General features: G+C 43.5%; 1 long non-coding RNA gene across 1 annotated transcript; it reads right to left on the bottom strand.

Annotated features, from left to right (window-relative positions):
• Positions 1-1344: 1344 nt before the first annotated feature.
• LOC144302699 (uncharacterized) lies at positions 1345-11492 on the bottom strand. The gene is made up of 3 exons (XR_013369707.1): positions 11209-11492; positions 5176-5338; positions 1345-4038 (listed from the first exon to the last, which is right to left on the bottom strand). It is a non-coding gene; the product is annotated as an uncharacterized LOC144302699 (long non-coding RNA).
• Positions 11493-20963: the final 9471 nt, after the last annotated feature.

Here is a 20963-nt window from a genome sequence, read left to right on the forward strand (position 1 = left end):
GTCCTTGGAGGAGAGATGGCTTTGAGACTTACACCCAGCTTTCTCCCCTTTATGGCCTTTTCCGAAGAGCCCACGTGTGGGGGATCTTTGGGTTGAAATGAACCGGTTCTGTTCATGCTTTCCAAGAATTTGATAGCAACCGAATTACAGAAAGAACGTTTCAAGGAAATCTCTGCATCTGGGGATGCTCGTTACAACAACAGCAACAAAAAAGAAGATTGTGTACTTAAAGAATACAAGTTACATATTTGTGCTGAATTGGTGGTTTGGAATAACAATAGAACAAGGTTTGGTTGTATCCTGCCCTGTGTGTGTGTGGTTTTTTTTTTTTTTTTTTAATTTCCAATCTGCCTGTCAGTGTTTCTCTATACAATGTACACAATGTGAACTGCAACATCTTAAATGTTTGGCAGGACATTCATGCTCATGACATCACATGCTGGGAGGACAGGGAGGCCACTGTAGGGCTGGCCTTGGGGAGAGGCAGCATCAGTGCTGCCATTGAGATCTCCCCACAAAAGAGTGTGTGACAGCCAGATGTGCAGCTTAATGGAGACTGAACCAGAATTGTGGGGGGGACATTGGCACATGCTGCTTAATGGCTTGAATAGCAGCTCTTGAGGAATCTATGTTTCTCTCCCTCATGCAGAATCTCAGAGCTCAGGCTTTGTGGCCCTGTGGCCGGGGGAGGGAATGGAGATGGAGGGACTTGTCACTGCTCCATGCCCCATTGTTGAAATGAAAAAACGTGGAAATGTTAAGCCATTTCTAGAAAATTTTGCATTTTGCAAGATAAGAATTGCTTATGCTCTGCCTCAGAATTAGCTTCCGAATAAATAGTAAAGGGCACCCAGGTGTCACAGCCCGGGGCTTTCTTTATTTAAAACAGTTCTTTCTCTTATGTTGAGTTCGATAGACCTTTGCTTTTCTAACTATAATGTGAATACAGATCATGGGGGAAAGGTGAGGGGGAGTCCTGTTAAAATGCAGATTCTGAGTCAGCAGGTGTGGGGTTGGGCCTGGGATCCTGTATTTCTAACAAGCTCTCAGGCAATGGCCGATGCTGTGGGTATAGACTCTCGCCTGGAGCAATCTATACTCGTTAAAGAACACTTACATGTTGTAAAAAAATGAAGTAAGAAAATAAAAATTGGGATCCCTGGGTGGCGCAGCGGTTTGGCGCCTGCCTTTGGCCCGGGGCGTGATCCTGGAGACCCGGGATCGAATCCCACGTCGGGCTCCCGGTGCATGGAGCCTGCTTCTCCCTCTGCCTGTGTCTCTGCCTCTCTGTCTCTCTCTGTGTGACTATCATGAATAAATAAATAAAATCTTTAAAAAAAAAAAAAAAAAGAAAATAAAAATTTACCCATCGTTTCATCATTAGAGCAATTTCTTTTGTATGTATTCTTGGTCATTGTTTTATTGTAAAACAAAACCCTCTAATATCCTATACGTATAGTGTGTAATCTATTTTTTAAAAAAGTTAATATAGGGAGAACATTTTCTTATATCGGTAAATGTTTTTCTAAGACAAAAATTGTGATATCTTCATAACCTTCCATTGTTTGGATGTACCATAACTTACTCAAGGAGTTCCCAAGAATATCTTGGTTATGTTGGTTCTTTTCTAATTCTTCAAAGCAATTTTGCCGTGAACATCCTTATAGGCCAAGAATTGCACATCCACATGATGATCCCTGTAAGATAAATCCCTAGAAAGGAGTTGCTGGGTCACTACTCCAGACAGTGTTTTAGGAACAATTTATTTTCTTGACCAAGGGGGTGCTTCGCTTCCCCCAGCTTTTATGATAGGTTGTAGTGTATCAGTTTAATATGCTGTTTTAGATAAATTATTGGAAATATTTAACATTTCACCTATGATGATATGGAATTATAGAAGATGTACTTGTAATAAATAGTCAACGGAAAAATTCCAGATCACAATAGGAGGAAAGGCATGAGAGGGGAGGCTGGGGGTCTGAAATTCTGCTTGCTGTACATTACAATTCTGCTTCAGTTGACTCTGGTCTACAGGGGGTCCAAACGTGAGCATTTCTCTTCAGGAGCCCTTGTGTTGGAAACGCTCGATCCCAACAGCTCTGGTTAGGAGAGGGAAGCTCTGGGAGCATTGCTAGCTGAATCATTATTTTTTTATTTATTTGCTGCTCCCATCCCCCACCCCCATAACCTATTAAGCATGAGACAAAAAACAAAATGAATCACGTGCCCCACACCTTCTAAATGTTAATTCTGTGCATATGCTAGGGAGAGAATTTACTTGGGTTCTCTTGCCCACTGCGCTTGTTTATGTTTCAATACAGGGTCAGAAAAAATGCACATCAAGGGGAGCTTCTAGAGGCATGAAAAGGCCCAGGACTGTTGGGGATGAAGGCAGCCAGGGACCTTTAGGTGTTTCCCTTGGGAAACAGAATCTTCTATGAACAGAACAGAACCTTCTCCACACACAGTTACGAGGCCTTGCCTGCACATTCCGGCCCACAGCTGACCTGGGGATGCTGCTCTTCCCTTCAATTGATTCTGGGCTATGCCAAACCCTTCCCTTCTCACGTTGGTCTTTCCTGAACCAGAACACAGCTCGTATTTGCCTACATCACAAACTATCTAAGCAAGGATCTCAAACCATCCCATTCATTATTCCTTAAAGTATGGCATGGGCACCACCAGCCTAAGACTCATTCAGTAAATGCAGATTGGTGAGTCCTATCTCAGACCTACAGAGACAGTGGCTGGGGCTGGGCCTGGGAATATGCATTTTATTTTTGAATGTTACTATTATGTTTTTAAGATTCTATTTTCAAGTAATCACTGTATGTGGGACTTGAACTTACAACCCTGAGATCAAGAGTTGCATGCTCTACTCACTGAGCCAGCCAGGGGCCTCCTGGGAATCTGGATTTTAAAATGACTCCTAAAGCGATTCTGGTGTACCCTGAAGTTTGAGAGCCACTGAAATAGGTTCAATAAATGTAAGTTCTAGAAGAATAACTGGTTGAATGAAGAAACCAGAAGCCAGAAAGGTTGGTGATTTACCCAAGGCCATATTCTAGTGAGTCATTTCTCAATTCCTAGGACTGTAAAAACAGTGGAGTTGTGGTTTGGGGGATCTGCTTTTTTTTTTTTTTTTTTTTTTTTTTAGGACTTATTTATTTGAGAAAGAGTGTGTCAGGGGAGGGGCAGAGGGGGAGATCTTCAAGCAGACTCCCCACTGAGGGCAAGGCCCGATGTGGGGCTTGATCTCCTGATGCTGAGATCATGACTTGAGCCAAAATTAAGAGTCAGATGCTTAACCCACTGAGCCATCCAGGGGCCCAGGACTATTCCTTCTTTGAATTATCCATCCCATCAGAATGAACTCTTCCCTTGTCTTACCTGACCCTTCTTCCCCGGCCTTGGAGCAGGGGATGGGCACTGGGGATGGCCTTGGGGATGGCCTGTCCAAAGCTGGGGCCCATCCTCTATTGGAGCTGTGGGTCAGAGCACATTCCTCTCTGACAGCCAGACTGGGAAGACGTGAGGCTGGACGTTCTTAGAGCTGTGGTTCCAGCCTGGCGGGAAAAGGGAACCTGGGAAAACGAGGCCAGTGGCAGAGGGGAGCAGAGGGAAAGGAACGGAGAGCATGAGGGAGCCTGGTTCCATCGTTTCCGAGGCCAGCTTTACAAATGCTCTCTGGTTACACCAACATTCACCCCTTTACTTTTCTTGATTGAAATCTGACAGTTGCAAGCAGAAGAATCCTGACCAGGCCGAGGCTGTAGTTTAGACCAGTTCCCACCACGTCCATGCTCCTCTACCCCTGGGCGCTGGGCCCTTTCGTTCGCTAGCTGCGTGGTCTGAACGGGACTCCTCTGCCACAGTGAAAGGTCCGGAAGATGGATGCATGACCTGAGTCAGGCCAATCAAGTTCCCAATTCCCTCCAAGAATCTTTCAAAACGGAAACTAAAGGAGGAGATCTTTCTTCTCCACCTAGGAGAGTTTCCAGTCTCCACGGCGTCCGTCCACTTTGTGAAGCACCTTATCTGTAGGAGTGGAGAGAAGGAGCAGGAGTGGAAGATGGGGGCAGACCCAGCAACGTGCAGGTGTCTACTTCCAGGCGACCTGGGAGCCACCTCCATCAATTTGGGTTAAAGCTAGTTTGAGCTAGCGTGCTGTCGCTTGTAATCCAAAGTCCTCTCTAATAGAGGGGCCCATGAGTGGTTTGACTAGGCCTGGAGCCCGAGGCAGTCTCACGTGTGGGCTGCTGTTTATGTAGGGTGAGGGCTGGGGTTTTGTCGCTAGTGTTTATCCTGAGACCCACAGACACCCTCCTCGCAGCCACCACCATTCTCTGTCACCCCACACTAGCTGCTAAGTCCTAGTTTAGGAAAACAGAAATCACCTTAGGGTTACGATACAGGGAATGGTTGTGGATATGGAACAGCTGGGAAGCCCAACGGGATGATGCTGTAACAGAGAGTTGGTGGTAGAAGGAAGCCACTGGCAGGGGATGGAGAAGCCATGGGAGGAGGCCATGTGACCAGAACCCAGACGCTGGGGCCATCTAGTTAGGGCTGGGACTGTGATGGGTACCTGATGAGGGCTGAGACAGAGGGGGGGCTGTCCTGTGGGATCGGGGGCGATGGAGGAGACTCAGCCCCTGCCCAAGGATCCACTGAAGCAAAGTGAAAGAAAAATACTCTGGTTTTCCCCCTCCTCCTACCCTCCAGGCTTCCGACAGTGCCTCTTTTGGGCAGAACTACCAGAAGTCAGGAGAGGTCAAGGGATCCTGGGAAATGTACAGAGAAGAGTGAGAGAAGGGCAGGAAATGGTCCTCAGAGCACATGGGCAGTGGGGTCTGAACTTGGCAGAGCAGGTCCAAGGGTTAAGGAGCCTCAAACTGCTGAGGGTGAAGCAGGGGCAGGGGGTGGGTGGATAGACACCCCCGGGAGGCCACCTGTAAGTACCTCACAAACAGGTACTTCTAGCTTTGTTTAAATACCGATTCGAAACCAATTCCCAAATCTACCTTCCCCACTGGAAGCAGTTATGCTTTTGACAGCACTCGGATGTCCTACAGTTCTGCTCAGGGTCAGAGACAAAATTGCTGCTCTCACAGTGCTTCCTGGAACCAGAACCAGAACTGGGGTTCTTTCCCACTGATGCTAGATTGGCTGTACCTCCGGGGGGGCCCTTCCACCTGTCCATTCTCAGCATCCGATCGGGGTACAGTCCCAGGCGTCAGGTACCTCACGGCTAGTGGCACAGTCTGGCTCATCGTTGGTGAGGCCACTGTTAGCTCCGTAGCGCTGGCATCTTTAGCCTTCTTTGGAAAGTTACGCCCTAAATGAAAAGGGGAAAATAAAATGCCAACGGAAGCACATTAGTGCAGATCATAGACACGAGTTAACCGGATATCTGATCTATAAAGGCGTATGAATGAGGTGTTCTCTCAACCTTGCACCTTTTTTTAATGGGGTCCGAAAATCAGCCAATCCCTTAATTGCATCAAGTCCATTGATTTCATTATGAGCAGAACAGCAAGGCCTTCCCCAGGCCTCGGCACCAGGCACCGCAGAGACCTTCTGCAGAGGAGCACACTGTTCCTTCTTAGCGTGAAAAATTAGTGGGAAGTGTCAATCTTTGCTTGTCTTACTGATTCTAAAACTGCCTCTTCAGGTGTCAGGACTCAGTTTGCCTTGTGATGGGTACAATAATGACGGCTGCGTCGGCTGGTGGGGACGTGTACATGGGAGTGTGACCGGGGGGAGGGTGTTCCAGAGTCGAGGGGGGACACTGACCTCCAGGCTGGAAGCTGTAGGTGGTGTGAGGGGGCTGAACTGTTCCTCCTCCAGAAATACACAGAATAAGGACTCTTTTCAGAGTTGCTTAAAAAAACAGAACAACAAAACCCAAAGCTAAGCACTACCGAGTGACGAATGCCGATAGATGCCACCACGAGTCATTTCGTGAACCGTGAGAGTCTGGCAAGACCCAGTCTTGGCCTGGGACACCAGGTCTTCCTCCCGGAGCCCCCAGGGGCCCTGGCTCCTTCCAACACCTGCTTCATCAGTCCTAGCGGCGGCCCTTGGACACCTGCTCCAGGACGTCAGTCTCCACACTGCAGGTGGAAACAGGATCGGAGGAAAGGAGCGGAGGCCCATGCCCACCACGTCCTAGGGCAGTTCCCCGAAGCTGCCGCAGGGGTCTGGCTGGCTGCAGGAAGTCACATGGCCACATCCAGCTGCAGGAGATGCTGGGACATAGAATCTTCCTCAGGGCCCCCTCCATCCTTTGCAGTGCCCTGCGTAAAATGACGATGTGGGACTCTTTTTAGAAAAAGCAGGAAAAAAGTGTGAAAACAAAGCATGGATTTTTTTTTTTTCTTTTCCTGTGGTCTCTCTTTTGACTTGTCATGAGGGTTTTTTGTTGTTGTTGTTGTTGTTCTTATTTTTGCTATTTAATGCTGTTCTAGATCAAGAAAGCTCAAATTTTAAATTACTAGTATGAATTTTACTTTTTTAAAAAAAGATCATTTATTCATTTATTTGAGAGAGAGAGAGAGAGAGAGAGAGAGCACAAATGGTGGAGGAGCAGAGGGAGAGGTTGAGCCTGATGCAGGGCTCCACCCCAGGACCCTGAGATCCTGACGTAGGTCAAAGACAGCCACCCAGGTCCCCCTTATTGTTCTTTGTATTGTGCAATGTCTGTTTTAAATGCAAATGTAAGAACGTTTCACTTTTATGCAGGAATCCCAAAGGTCCACAATTTGTATTTGATAGCTCATGCACTGTATTAGTATTTAATTCTTATGAGAACTGTGGAAACACTGCACAAAGCTAACTCAGTTGTCTTTTCTTTCACTTGTTGGTATGCACGCAGTCAACCAGCACGCTCTACCTCTGGCTGCTTGATGAGTAAGGAAGGGCTGAAATGAGAAGAAACAATAAGTTGCCCTATTTTTCCCCTTCCTTCTCTGGCATTATTTTCTGTGTAAAGTGGTTGGTGAATCCGGGGAATTAACACAAGGATATGATAGAGTTCCTTGGTCATTTATGTTTCTTAGAACTCCATTGCCTGCTTGCTTGCTTGCTTGCTTTCTCAAATATTTTATTTATTTATTCACGAGAGACATGCAGAGAGAGGCAGAGACACAGGCAGAGGGAGAAGCAGGCTCCTCCCAGGGAGCCCGATGTGGGACTTGATCCCAGGACCCCGAGATCATGCTCCAAGCCGAAGGCAGACACTCAAATGCTGAGCCACCCAGACATCCCATCCATTGTCTTCTTTCTATTTGAAGTGAGTCATAGTTTGAATAGTAATTGTGGCCTCTGGAGACTGGCTGTGCACCTGCATCCTCAGTATCTTAGTCTATTCAGGCCGCTATAACAAAATACCACAGACTGGGTGGATTAGAAACAACAGAAATTTATTTCTCACAGTTTGGAAGGCTGGAAGCTCAAGATAAAGGCATTAACATGGGGTCCTTCTGGTAAGGACCCTCCTCGTCGTTCACAGTGGGTTCCCTCTTGCTGCATCTCATATGGTGGAAGGTGAGGGAGCTCTCTGAGTCGTCCTTTATAACAGCTGTATTCCTGTGAAAACTCTATCCCCAGGACCTAAGTACCTTCCAGAGACTCCACCTCCTAATACCATCATTTGTGGAGCTTAGGATTTCAACATATGAATTTTTTGGGTCCACAACCATTCAGATCATGGCACTCAATCATAGACATAGCACACTCTCACCTTTGAACTTGCTTTGGATCTTGCTGAATTCCCACACACCATGGATCCACTTGAATGGTGTGCTCATGGGGTGTCATGATGCTATCTGAAAATATGGTGGCAAGAAATGATGGACACGTGTATTGCACATATTTTCTCTGCTCACATGCATGCTCCATTGTCTTATTAGACTTCAGTTATGAAACACAAGTTCAATGGTAAAGTTATCAAGAATTTCAAGACGGCGGCAACAGAGAATTGAACCAAGCGTAGTATCCTCCTGCTTTCAGGGCCCGTGAGACTACACAGGTCATGTGTCCATGAAGCTGACCTTGCCCTTTATTCTAGCTGGCTATGTGCCCAGCTAAATTTTTGATTAAGTTTGTAAGAAGAAAATGGATTTTGAGGGAAACCTATGTCATATCTTTTAACAATTCTATGAGAAGGGTATCTGTCTTAGTTGAGACTGCTATCATGAAAACACCATAGACTCAGTGGGTTAAATAATAAGCACTAATTTCTTACAGCTCTGGAGGCTGAGAAGTCTAAGATCAAGGTGCCAGCAGATCTAGTGTCTGGTGAGGACTCTCTTCCCGGTTTGTGGATGGCTGCTTTCTTGCTGTTCCCTCATGGGGTAGGAAGAGAGAGTGAGCAAGCAAGGGAGCTCTAGACTTTCCCTCTTCTCTTTCTTTCTTTCTTTCTTTCTTTCTTTCTTTCTTTCTTTCTTAGATTTATTTATTTATTTATTTATATTTTATTTTTTTAGAGAGAGAGAGTGTGGGAAGAGGGGCAGAGGGAGAGAATCTTTAAGCAGACTCCCTGCTGAGTGGGGAGGCCAACCTAAAGGTCAATATCATGACCCATGAGATCATGACCTGAGCTTAAACCAAGAGTCGGTTGCTCAACTGACTGAGCCACCCAGGTGTCCCTAGACTTGCCTTCTTCTTATAGAAGCACATATTCCATCATGGGGCTCCACTGTCATGACCTTATCTAGGTTAATTACCTCTGAAAGGCACCCCATCCAAACATCGTCACATTGGGGGTTAGGGCTTCAGCAAATGAAATTGTGGGGCACACAGATATTCAGATTATTTAACAATCAGATGGGATGAGCACTGGGTGTTATACTATATGTTGGCAAATCGAACTCCAATAAAAAAATATACAAAAAACCCCCCAACAGCAACCAATCAGTATCGTCCCCTTTCTCCCATGGAAAAAACCAGAGCACAGGGAGATGAAGTAATGAGCCAAGGCTACAGAGTGAGTAAGCATCAAAATTTGAACTCAGCTGTTCTAAAGCTAAAGCCAGTCCTCATATTGCTACAGCATCCTTGGAGCTTATGAAATGAAGTTATTTAACAACATGAAGCAGGATCAAAATGCCCCAAACAGGACCTTAAAGAGAAGTATACATTTTACTAAAGATAGTAACAGAGTGCATCATAGATGTTTTGTTCATTTATTTTATTTATTTTTTTTAAAGATTTCACTTATTTATTCATGAGAGACACAGAGACAGAGAGAGAGGCAGAGACACAGGCAGAGGGAGAAGCAGGCTCCACGCAGGGAGCCCAATGTGGGACTCGATCCCAGGACTCCAGGATCATGCCCCGGGCCGAAGGCGGCGCCAAACCTCTGAGCCACTGGGGCTGCCCTGTTTTGTTCATTTAATTCTTTCAGTAATGCCATGAGTTGGGGGCTCTCATATACTCATTTTACAGATAAGAAAACAGAGGCACAGAGAAGTTAAGTAAATTGCCTCAGATTGCACAGCCAAGATCATAATCTTTGCAGTCTGACTGTAAAGCCTGAAGTGTAGCCACTGGTCTAGCCCTCAAGAGGAATTTAACTCCTAAGAAAGTGGGGTGAATTACTATGGAAAGTCACCGGTCAAAAGGACAGATTCAAAATTAGCATAAAGTTCTTTAACATAAATACTCTCCTTATTAAAGATGTTAGTATTAGAATAGAGTTGAATTCTGGACCTGTTTTCAAAACACATATTTTAGAAAGGGATTGTGTTTCTGTAGCCAATTGGGAAATAAAGGGAACTCTGTGGTGTAAGGGCTGTTGAATATTTGTACCTCTGGAAAGAGGAAAGGTAGCCTCATATTCCCCACCACACCACACATGGGTTTTCAGGAAATAAGGGGAATTAGCTACCAACTCTCTTGTTGGCTTTGAAGTCCTAATGAATGGCAGATCATAATCTGTACGTGGAAGGTAAAGTCACATGGGAGCGCCTTTTGCTGGTGTGGGCCACTATGGTCACCACTTGTCAGCAGGGGGATGGGGCGGATGGGGGAATGGGGAGGTGGGGGAGGGGATATGGACAGCGGTCAGGCTATGGGTTTGGTTTGTGAACAAATACCAACATGAGGGTGTGCACTCTGTTTTTAGCAAAGAAATCATTGGGCTGGAAAGCCCTCAAAATACCCATCACTCAATAAGACCTCCTTAGGAAAACAATAAGATTTTTGTACAGAGCCCTTTAGAAGTTAACAAGTTTGGGCTTAAAATTTGAAAATAAAAGAAGAGAGCACTGTAGGTCAGGAGGTTATTCTGAGCTATGTCCAATCCAGCAAGACCCCTAAAAGGGAAGTAGGGCCTTGCTTTTGTTAAAAAAAAAAAAATTGGCTTTAGGATGGCAGAGAGGGCCGGGTCTATGATTCCTTAGTCCCGAACTTCTCCTCCTAGCCCCAGGAGGGTGGGCAATGCCAAGACCAGGAGACCATCAAAGACTCCCTCTGTGTGTTCGGATTTGGAATTTATCTCTGATGTCATGCTAAGAACAAAAGAATCCGGCTGAGTGTCAGGCTGGAGTGGCTGCAGTGCCCCTGAAGGAGAGGAGTGGGGTTTGTGTCTTCCTTGAGGTCCATCTCCAAGCCCTAAAGCTTTCCCTGAGCAAACCTAACTTTCCTTTAATGACCCCTTAGAGGGCTACTCTCCATGAATGTGTCTGAACCCTCCTTGAACCCGTTTCTGCCTCAGCTAGTGCTATTACTTAGAGTTAATGTGTTCCATATGGTTGCTACCCATGGGGAGAGTAGTCAGTCCTCTTATCTGTCCTCAGATTGTCTCCTGGAAGAGGGGACCCCCCCGCCCTCGGACTGCCAAATTCTCCGGTTTGGCCTGGGATATTATAGCAAATTATTTGTATGATTAATGAAAATAAAACACACCTTGTGGCAAAAAAAGGGGGGGATCCCTGGGTGACTCAGTGGTTTGGCCGCTGCCTTCGGCCCAGGGCGTGATCCTGGAGTCCTGGGATCGAGTCCCACGTAGGGCTCCCTGCATGGGGCCTGCCTTCTGCCTCTCCTTCTCTCTCTGTGTCTCTCATGAATAAATGAATAAAATCTTAAAAAACAAAAAAACAAAAACAAAAACAAAAACAAAAACAAAAAACCAGCTTCTCCTGGAAGCTGGTTGCTTTGTCTCATCCATACAGGAGTTCAGTGGTTCCCGCCTGAGTTACTCACCCCGTCTCCTGGCTCAATAAACTGCTCTCAGCGCCTGAGAAGGAGCCGTTTTTGAGATGCACGTTTTGCACAAGAAGGTTGGTAAACAATCTGCAGCAGCTGAAGATGTAGGCAGAGCCACAGAGAATTAGCTTCTAATGCATCCAAGTTCTAATCTGTTAAATGGAAACAAAAGGTTCCCAGAATTTGGGAGAAGAAAACTAAATATGTTTCCATTTCATTTTCAAAAGCACCATATTGCTCTGTAACGAAAAGTGATAAAGATGCCTCTAATTTCCCTCTATGTTCTTTTCACTAACTGGCTGGGCATTTTCTGGAAACAGAGAATTTCATCATATTCATGAATTCAAATTAGCAGTGTTCTTAGGAAAGATACTGGAATGTGCCTTTGTTTGGTCAAGTGAATTTAATGATTGTATTTTGAGAGTTTGCCAGAAAATGCTACTACTTTTCAATATTTAATTGCTCTCTAAAACGTTTTCATAGCTGGATATATAATTCCACATTATTATCTTTTACTCAGTGGTATAGCTTAAATTCTAGGATTCTAGGACAGCAAAATTTTTAGAGACGATTTCTGTTCCTTTGATTACTACAAAATAAACAGACCCTGGCTTACCTAAAAGCCCTGCTCCTTTGTGTATTCCTTCACATATTATGCACAGGATTCATGGGCACTTTTTATGTCCTGCTATTAAGTCTTAAAAGAAGATTTTTATTCTGCAAAATTTGTTAACCGTCTCCTCTGTTTCTAGATGTACATGGGTTTATTCATCTTTCTAGATGAATGATTGTGTTAGGTATTATATGTAGTATAAAATGTACACAAACATATTAAAAGAATGGGAAAAATGAAATAACATTTTAATTTTATCTCATATTACTCATTAATGATACAAACTCTTTTTCTTCTCTTCAAATTAGTAATAATAATAATATAGGGGAGCAATGAGTTTGAAACTACTCCATTATTTAATACTGGGATAAAAATATTCAAAAGTCTGATTCTTAATGCAGTTGATTTTACTGTTTGATTTTAATAGCTGCTTTGGCTGGAAAATATACCTCGTATGAGGACACAGAATAATATAGGAAAAGCATATCATTGACTGTCTTCCTCATTCAATAATTATACTCTTGTGTCAACCTCCTGCATCAATTTTGCAAAGATTCGTAGTAAAAGTTGGCAGTTTTCCATCTTCCTTGATGCATTTCAGTTGTTTTTTCGAACTAATGAGATAGGTTGCATTTCTGTATTTCTAAGAAATTGTTTGAAACCCATAGAGCTTCTTCATTTGTAAGATTTCCGAATTGGATTAAAAAATTTTAAGTTGTCTATATGTACAGAAATACCATTTTAATAGTTGATAACGTATTATTTTCAGTAATAAAACCACATACATGTCCAAATAGCTCTTTTCAAAACAGTCTCTCCATTGCACTAATTTTCTTCAAAAGCAGTTGTTCTTCATGAGTTGTTATGACAGAGTAACAACGTTTATTTTGTTTTTATTTTTTATTTTTTAAAGATTTTATTTACTTATTTGAGAGAGAGAGAGAGAGAGGGCACGAGTACACACATAGGCAGGGGAGAGGGGCACAGGGAGAGGGGAAAGCAGGGAGCGGGAGGCTGTGCTGCGGGGCTCTATCCCAGGACGCTGGGATCATGACCTGAGCCAAAGGCAGCCGCTTAACTGCTGAGCCACCGGGGCACCCCTGTTTATCTTGTTTTTAAATTCTTGTTAGATAGCAAACTTTTGTACTTTTGGTTTCATTGCTTTTGCTGCAATTGGCTATTTTATGGTTTCTTTGTAGGAATCTTTTAAAATGACTAGCTCTTTTTGTGGGGTCAGTTTAATAAACACAGATAATGCAGTCTATAAATCCACCTAAATGGGTATTTGCAATATATAAAATATCATAACTCGAATGAAATGGTGAGGATGGAGAGGACGGTACTGTCTACCCCTCCTCAGTGCAGAGGATTCTCTGTCCTTAGAAGCCTCTTAGGGACCCAGATAATTATTAGACCCTCAGAGGGATGGTCTGATAAATATGTGGCCCAAAACAATCCGTAGTTAGCCACCTAATACAATATAACACAAATAAAATTAAGCCTTATATTCCACACATTGCACATATTATTATTGTATGTCAGTATATTATGATCATATCATAATATACATTATTATATAATATTATCATATTGAATATAAAGCTGAATTTTGTTCTTATTTTTTAGGTTAAAATTCTTGGAAAATAGTTCTAACATTTCTTTTTTTATATTTTTTGAATGCTTCCCATCTATAGCAGGAAAGACACATAAACAAGTAACTGTATTCAATGGGTAAAATGGTATACACACTAAGAAAAAAAGAACATGTGGTTAGGGGAGGTTAAGTTCCAGAAATTCAGAAAGGATCCCCTTGATCCTTTACACTTGAGAGTAACTTGAAGGATGAATGGGAGTTTGCCGAGTGGATCAGGGGGCCAAGGACATTCAGGAAGACACAAGAAGGCGAGAGAATGTTCCCAGAACACGATCAGGAGTCTCTTGGGGTCAGAATGTAGTACCCTTGGGGGAGGGTTGAACAGGAGGCTGGAGATAGGGATGGGCTACAGCCTGGGAAGGGCTGCATTCTATCGGCAAATGGGAGCCGGTAGAGAGTTTAAGTAGAGGAATGACCTTACGGAAGGATACGTTTCATTCATAAGTCATGAACAATATGTACGTTTTGGAAACAATTCTATTTTCGGCAGGGTGTGGATGAAATTCTGTTCGATAGAGTTTAACAAATAATAATTGATCACTTTCTGTGCGACGGGCAGTATCCCCAAGGCAACATAAAGTTATATTGGCACACATTTCACTTGGTAAAAGGATTAAACTGAATATTTACCACTTAAATTCACAAATTTATCCTGCATTTATCCTTCAAAATTGTGATGTCTTTTAATATTCTCGACATCTGGAACCAATTAGCCCTAGTGCTTAATTCTTAACAATTTATATATGAGCCAAGTATCCAAGCTAACGAACTCTACTTGAGTATGACTCTCCTTTGCTGAAGACATACACGCTTTATTTATTTATTTATTTATTTATTTATTTATTTATTTATTTATTTATTTATATTTTATTTATTTATTCATGAGAGACACAGAGAGAGAGGCAGAGACACAGGCAGAGGGAGAAGCAGGCTCCATGCAGGGAGCCCAATGCGGGACTTGATCCCAGGACCCGGGGATCATGCCCTGGGCCAAAGGTAGACGCCCAACCACTGAGCCACCCAGGGGTCCCATCTCCTCAATTTATATGTAACAATGCAGAGAGAGAAATGCCTATGGCATGGCATTAAGAGGACAGCTTCTATTACTTGTGTCGTTGCTTGGGAGAGCTGTCGGGGTACTTTCTTGGTTTGTCATTTAGGACATGGCAAATATTTGGAAAAGTTCTCATAGGAAATAAAGTTTATTTCTGCAAATAAAAGTAAAATAGGTTTCAAAGAGCATTTGGAAAAAAAGCAGAGGAAGTGTAGGAAAGAAGATACAAAATTACCCCAAATCAGACTTCTCCGAGGGAACAATGGTTAGCATTTTATATAATCTCCTACATCTTCTGCTATGCAAGTATAAAATACATATATTTTTGAAACTGAAGACATACTACATATAACCTCTGCAGCCTCCTTTTAGAATTTAACAATTAACGAAGATTCTCATGTCATGAAGCATTCTGAAAACGTTTTTAGTTGGCTGTACAGTTCTAGGTTCTACAGTCACACCCTAATTTATTGAAACAACTTCCTGTTGGGGACATTAGGTTGACTTCAATTTTTTGATATCCTCCCCCCTGTAATTATAGATATTTTTTTTGGCGTAAACCTTTGACCATATATCTGATTATTTATTTTCTTAGAATCCATATCTTAAAAAGTTGAGTTAAAGGATCTGAAATCTGTCAGACAGGTGAACTGTCAAATATTTAAATAGAGCAGTTGAAATTGTTCTCCACTTTGGCAAAAGTGTAGGGAGGGCCTCTGGAGGCTGAAAGAAAACTCAACTTCTATTCATTCATTCCTTCAACAAATATTCTTTGAATGCCTCCTGCATCCCAGGCTCCACACCAGGTGCCAAGGTGCTGCAGGAAGCATGGGAGGTGTGTTCCCTGCCCTTGTGGCAGGATCTGGAAAGTTAGAAATCACGGGTCAACTTCTTGTTTACAGATGAGGAAACAGAGTGCAGAGTCAGCTACAGAGGGCCAGGACTGGGATACGGTCTATGTCGGGCAGTCCAAGCCTCTTTGCACCCCACCTACCATCTGTCCCCCCAGAGTGATCTTGGGGGCATCTGTTCAGGGCAGGTTTATGATATCTTCTGCCCTGGGTGTGTTCATTTTTTAATTTTTTAAAAAAGATTTTATTTGTTTATTCATGAGAGACACAGAGAGAGGCGGAGACACAGGCAGAGGGAGAAGCAAGGCTCCCTGCAGGGAACCCGATGTGGGACTGGATGCCAGGACCCCAAGATCATGATCTGAGCCGAACGCAGCCGCTCAACTGCTGAGCCACCCAGGTGCCCCCCTTCATGTGTTTAGATCTAGCCTTCAGCAAGGCTGTGAGGTGAATGGGGCCAATGGTGTCTTTGGGACCGTGGTCTCTTCCTTCTGGGCCATTTCACCTCTTGGCATCTCCCAACCCCCTGTCAGGCACCTGGTGGTCCCCTAATCTTTTCTCATGACTTAGTGAAAATCCACTCTCTGAGAAAGAACTGATATTAGCCATTCGTATCTCAAGGTGATTGAGTTAAGACACTATGTCCCTTCTCCTAAGGGGGAGTTAACTGTGAATGCGTTTAAAGATCTCTTTCTTATTGAGGGACGTCAGACTTTGTCTCCAGGGGAGGCATTTGGGCATCAGGGAGCAGCTAGGGCAGGGGTGCCCTCCCTCAAGGCTCACATCCTCTTTCCCATGCCCTTCCCCGTGGGTTTGGTCAGCCCAATCTCCACCTTCTTGCACGGGACTCACAAGGCTGGGGGAGAAGGATGAGGACATTGTGTCCATACCTTGAACCATTTCCAGTACATTCAATGGGTTGCTTTGGACACAGAGCTTCGTAGAACAGGGAAACCCCATTACTAGGAAACCCCCTTCCCCTGCTCCACCCTGCCCTGTGAGGAGTGTCTCTGCTAGGAAGGAAATTCAATTACAGTCTTCCAGCCACCAGAATTGAATTTAGATGGACTATTTCCTCTTTAGATTCTGTGCCAAATTGTATTCCTGCTGCTGGGTTTGAAGTTAATTAGAGTCACAAATCATTTGTATTTCTCTTCTCTGAAGGAAAGCCTGCCACTGTACTTATCTCAGCCAGTTAATGGACTTACGGGGAGGGCTCATCCCTTTCTGAAAACACTCCAGATGACTCTGATGGGTAAACATCAGTCTTGAAGAATTCAAATTTCTAGGTCATAGAAATGGTGTGTGTGTGTGTGTGTGTGTGTGTGTATGTGGTTGTCTCTCTGAGCCTCATAACTTAGAGGTTTCCTTGATTTGACTGAAGCCAATGTGAGAATGGAAAAAAACAAAAACAAAAACCTATCCTCAGGTAGGGGCAGGGGCACATGTGGGCAAAGGAGAGGAAGGGAACTTGACACAGAAAGGTCTCTCACTGAAGGGCACTGAAATGCTAATAGTTGGAAATAAAATGTAGAAGAGCTGTCAATTTGATGTTTGGGGTATGGGGATCCCTAACATTTCAAATGGGGATTTAGCTTTTAAAATGGTTTTGAGTTGTGGCCTAAGGAGAAAATGCCTATAAAATGGCTTTGCTATTCTGAGTAACCTTTGAATTTTTTTTCAATTTTAAAAATTGTGGTAAAATATACATGACATCACATGTATCATCTTAACTGTTTTTAATTGTATAGGTCGGTAGTATTAATACATTCATATTGTTGCACAGCCATCACTCCATCATCTTGTGAACTCCTTTTCCTTAAAAAGAGAGAGGGAAAGCGCAGGAGGGGGGCCAGAGGCAGAGGGAGAAGGAAAGAATCTCAAGCAGGCTCCCTGATGATGGCAGAGCACGATGCTGGGCACCATCTCACGACCCAGAGATCACGACCTGAGCTGAAAGCAGGAGTGGGACACTTAACTGACTGAGCCACCCAACTGCTCCATCTTGTGAATGCTTATATCTTGCAAAACTGAAATTTTACAGCCATTAAATAATAACCACCCATTCCCCTTGCCAGCCCCTGGCAACCGCTGCTCTTTTGTGTGTGTGTGTGTGTATTTTTTTTATTGGAGCTTGATTTGCCAACATATAGCATAACACCCAGTGCTCATCCCATCAAGTGCCCCCCTCAGTGCCCGTCACCCTGTCACCCCATCCCCCCGCCCATTTCCCCTTCCACCACCCCTTGTTCTTTTCCCAGAGTTAGGGGTCTCTCATGGTTTGTCTTCCTCTCTGATTTTTCCCACTCATTTTCTCTCCTTTCCCTTTATTCCCTTGCACTATTTTTTATATTCCCTGAATGAATGAGACCATATAATGTTTGTCCTTCTCCGACTGACTTACTTCACTCAGCATAATACCCTCCAGTTCCATCCATGTCGAAGCACATGGTGAGTATTCGTCATTTCTAATGGTTGAGTAACATTCCATTGTATACATAAACCACATCTTCTTTATCCATCTTTTGATGGACACCGAGGCTCCTCCCACAGTCGGGCTATTGTGGACATTGCTCCACAATGTTCTAGCATTGCTGCTAGAAACATTGGGGGGCAGGTGTCTAGGTGTTTCATTGCATCTCTCTTTGGGGTAAATCCCCAGCAGTGCAATTGCTGGGTGGTAGGGCAGGTCTATTTTTAACTCTTTGAGGAACCTCCACACAGTTTTCCAGAGTGGCTGCACCAGTTCACATTCCCACCAACAGTGCAGGAGGGTTCCCCTTTCTCCACATCCTCTCCAACATTTGTTGTTTCTTGTCTTGTTAATTTTCCCCATTCTCATTGGTGTGAGGTGGGATCTCATTGTGGTTTTGATTTGTATTTCCCTGATGGCCAGTGATGCGGAGCATTTTCTCACGTGCTTGTTGGCCATGTCTATGTCTTCCTCTGTGAAATCTCTGTTCATGTCTTTTGCCCATTTCATGATTGGATTGTTTGTTTTTTTGCTGTTGAGTTTAATAAGTTCTTTGTAGATCTTGGATACTAGCCCTTTATCTGATACGTCATTTGCAGATAGCTTCTCCCATCCTGTAGGTTGTCTTTTAGTTTTGTTGACTGTTTTCTTAGCCGTGCAGAAGCTTTTTATCTTAGGTCCCAATAGTTCATTTTTGCTTTTGTTTCTCTTGCCTTCATGGATGTATCTTGCAAGAAGTTGCTGTGGCCAAGTTCAAAAAGGGTGTTGCCTGTGTTCTCCTCTAGGATTTTGATGGATTCTTGTCTCACATTTAGATCTTTCATCCATTTTGAGTTTATCTTTGTATCTGGTATAAGAGAACGGTCCAGTTTCATTCTTCTGCACGTGGTGGTCCAATTTTCCCAGCACCATTTATTGAAGAGACTGTCCCTTTTCCAGTGGATAGTCTTTCCTGCTTTGTTGAATATTAGTTGACCATAGAGTTGAGGGCCCATTTCTGGGTTCTCTATTCTGTTCCATTGATCTATAACCACTGCTCTTCTTACAACTTTTGTTATTTTGTTGCTCTAAGTACCCCATGTAAGTGGAGTCATAGAATCTTTTGTCTTTTTGTCATTGCCTTACTTAACATAATGTCCTCAAAGTTCATCCATGATATAGCATTTGTTAGGATTTCCTTCCCTTTTTTTTTTTTAAATTAAAGGTTTCTATTTATGAGAGAGTGAAAGCGAGTGAGTATATGAGTCAGAGGAGGGGCAGAGGGACAAGCAGACTCCACAGTGAGCAGGGATCCCAATACAGACCTTGAACCCAGAACCCTGAGACCATGACCTGAGCTGAAGTCAGATGCTTAACCGACTGAGCCACCCAGGTGCCCAGGATTTCCTTCCTTTTTACAATTAAAAAGAATCAATTAAATAGAATCAAATAGACAATTAAATAGAATCATATTCTATTGTATTTATACACCACGTTTTCTTTATCCATTCATTCATTGATGGACACTTTGGTTGCTTTCAAGTTTCAGACCCCATGAGTAATGCTGCTATGAGCAAATGTCTTTGAGACCCTGCTTTCAATTCTTTTGGATATATACCCACAAGTGGAATTGTTGGGTCATATGATAATTCTGTTTTTATTCTTTTTTTTTTTTTTTTTGAGGAATAGCCATACTTTCCTACAGTGGCTGCACCATTTTACATTCCCACAAATAGTGTATAAGGGTTTCAATTTCTTCACATCTTCCCTAACTCCTGTTATTAAGTCACCTTTCAACATGAGAACCTATGTAATGAGATTATATTTTGGAATATGCATCCAATTACTTTCAATCCTGGTAATGTTCCAAGTTCTTCCATGACTCCTCTTGGGTACCATTTGTCAATAGGCAAATGGATAATTCTTCCACCAGTAAGAATGAATTACAAGGTGCATAGCCCTCAAGAAGTAGGTAATAGATAGGGAGAATCTTTTTCAGACTGAAAGAAGAGTGGAAAGCCAGCCCCTGCTTGTCCTGCTGGATGATGTGGAGATGAAGAGAAATTGAGGTAGGATTCCTCATGGGAATACTTGTCCAGGCTTTCCCCCCCTCTATAGGCGGGGGTGTGTTAGGAGTGAGGATGTCTGAAAACACTGGATGGATTAGTAGCTAGAAAGGACAGAAGCAGTGGTGTGCTTATAAATGTTTAACAGGCAGCTCTCTGGAAACAAACCAACCAATCCCGATTTTTGTAGCCTTTGCCAATTTGCATGGTGTGAATACTCCCACCATGGCTGATTTCAAGCTACCAGTGTGAACTCACTGAATATAAAGCTGGAAAGAGATGTGCAATGGCCCATGATTATGTAGTGTTCCCCATACAGATATAATGCTTGTAAATAATCTCAAGAACATAGATGACAGTGAAATGTAGTCATTAGTTTTGAGTATTTCTACCTTTGTTTTATTTTTTTTATTTTTATTTTATTTTTTTTCTACCTTTGTTTTAAATGTAATTCATTGTAAGTTTACAAAAGTTAAGTTTTAATAATGATGTCTTTAGCAACTAGCTCACGACGATTATGAAAAGTCAACAGGGTTGTTCTTGGGACGAGCCTGCAGCCACCATAGGCTATAAGCTGCAACCGTGGGCTCTATGCATCAATGAGCAGGGTCCCGAAATGATGGTGTATCATTAGCGAAGGAAGTGGCTGGATACTTGCCCCAGGTGATGCTCCTGGTTCCCCAGGTCTCAGTGGGGATGCAGTGGGTTCTTAAGTGGAAGTGCTGAGGGCTTGGTGGACCAGCAGAGGCCTGGAATCATACGAAGGAGTGTCTGTGGGCAAGGACCTTCACAACTGGGGTTGCATGCCAGACTTGTGGGTTTTGGAAGTGAATGTTATCATGAAACCCACATGGCCGAATGAGGCAGTTCTTCGTCAGTGGTCACCTGTGCAGGGAGCAGCCCATGTAGCTATTCTGCAGCAGCAAAGGGTCCGGAGCACCCTAGTTCTCGTCTGCTCCCCTAGCCTTTCCTGTCTCCCCAACTTCTTTGAGATCACATAGGATCTTTCCCAGATGTAATTTAGAGAGAAACAAGGGAGGGTGGGTGGGAATCCAAAAGACT

Source organism: Canis aureus, chromosome 31 (genome assembly GCF_053574225.1).
Source record: "Canis aureus isolate CA01 chromosome 31, VMU_Caureus_v.1.0, whole genome shotgun sequence".
In the NCBI taxonomy this organism is placed as follows: Eukaryota; Metazoa; Chordata; class Mammalia; order Carnivora; family Canidae; genus Canis; species Canis aureus.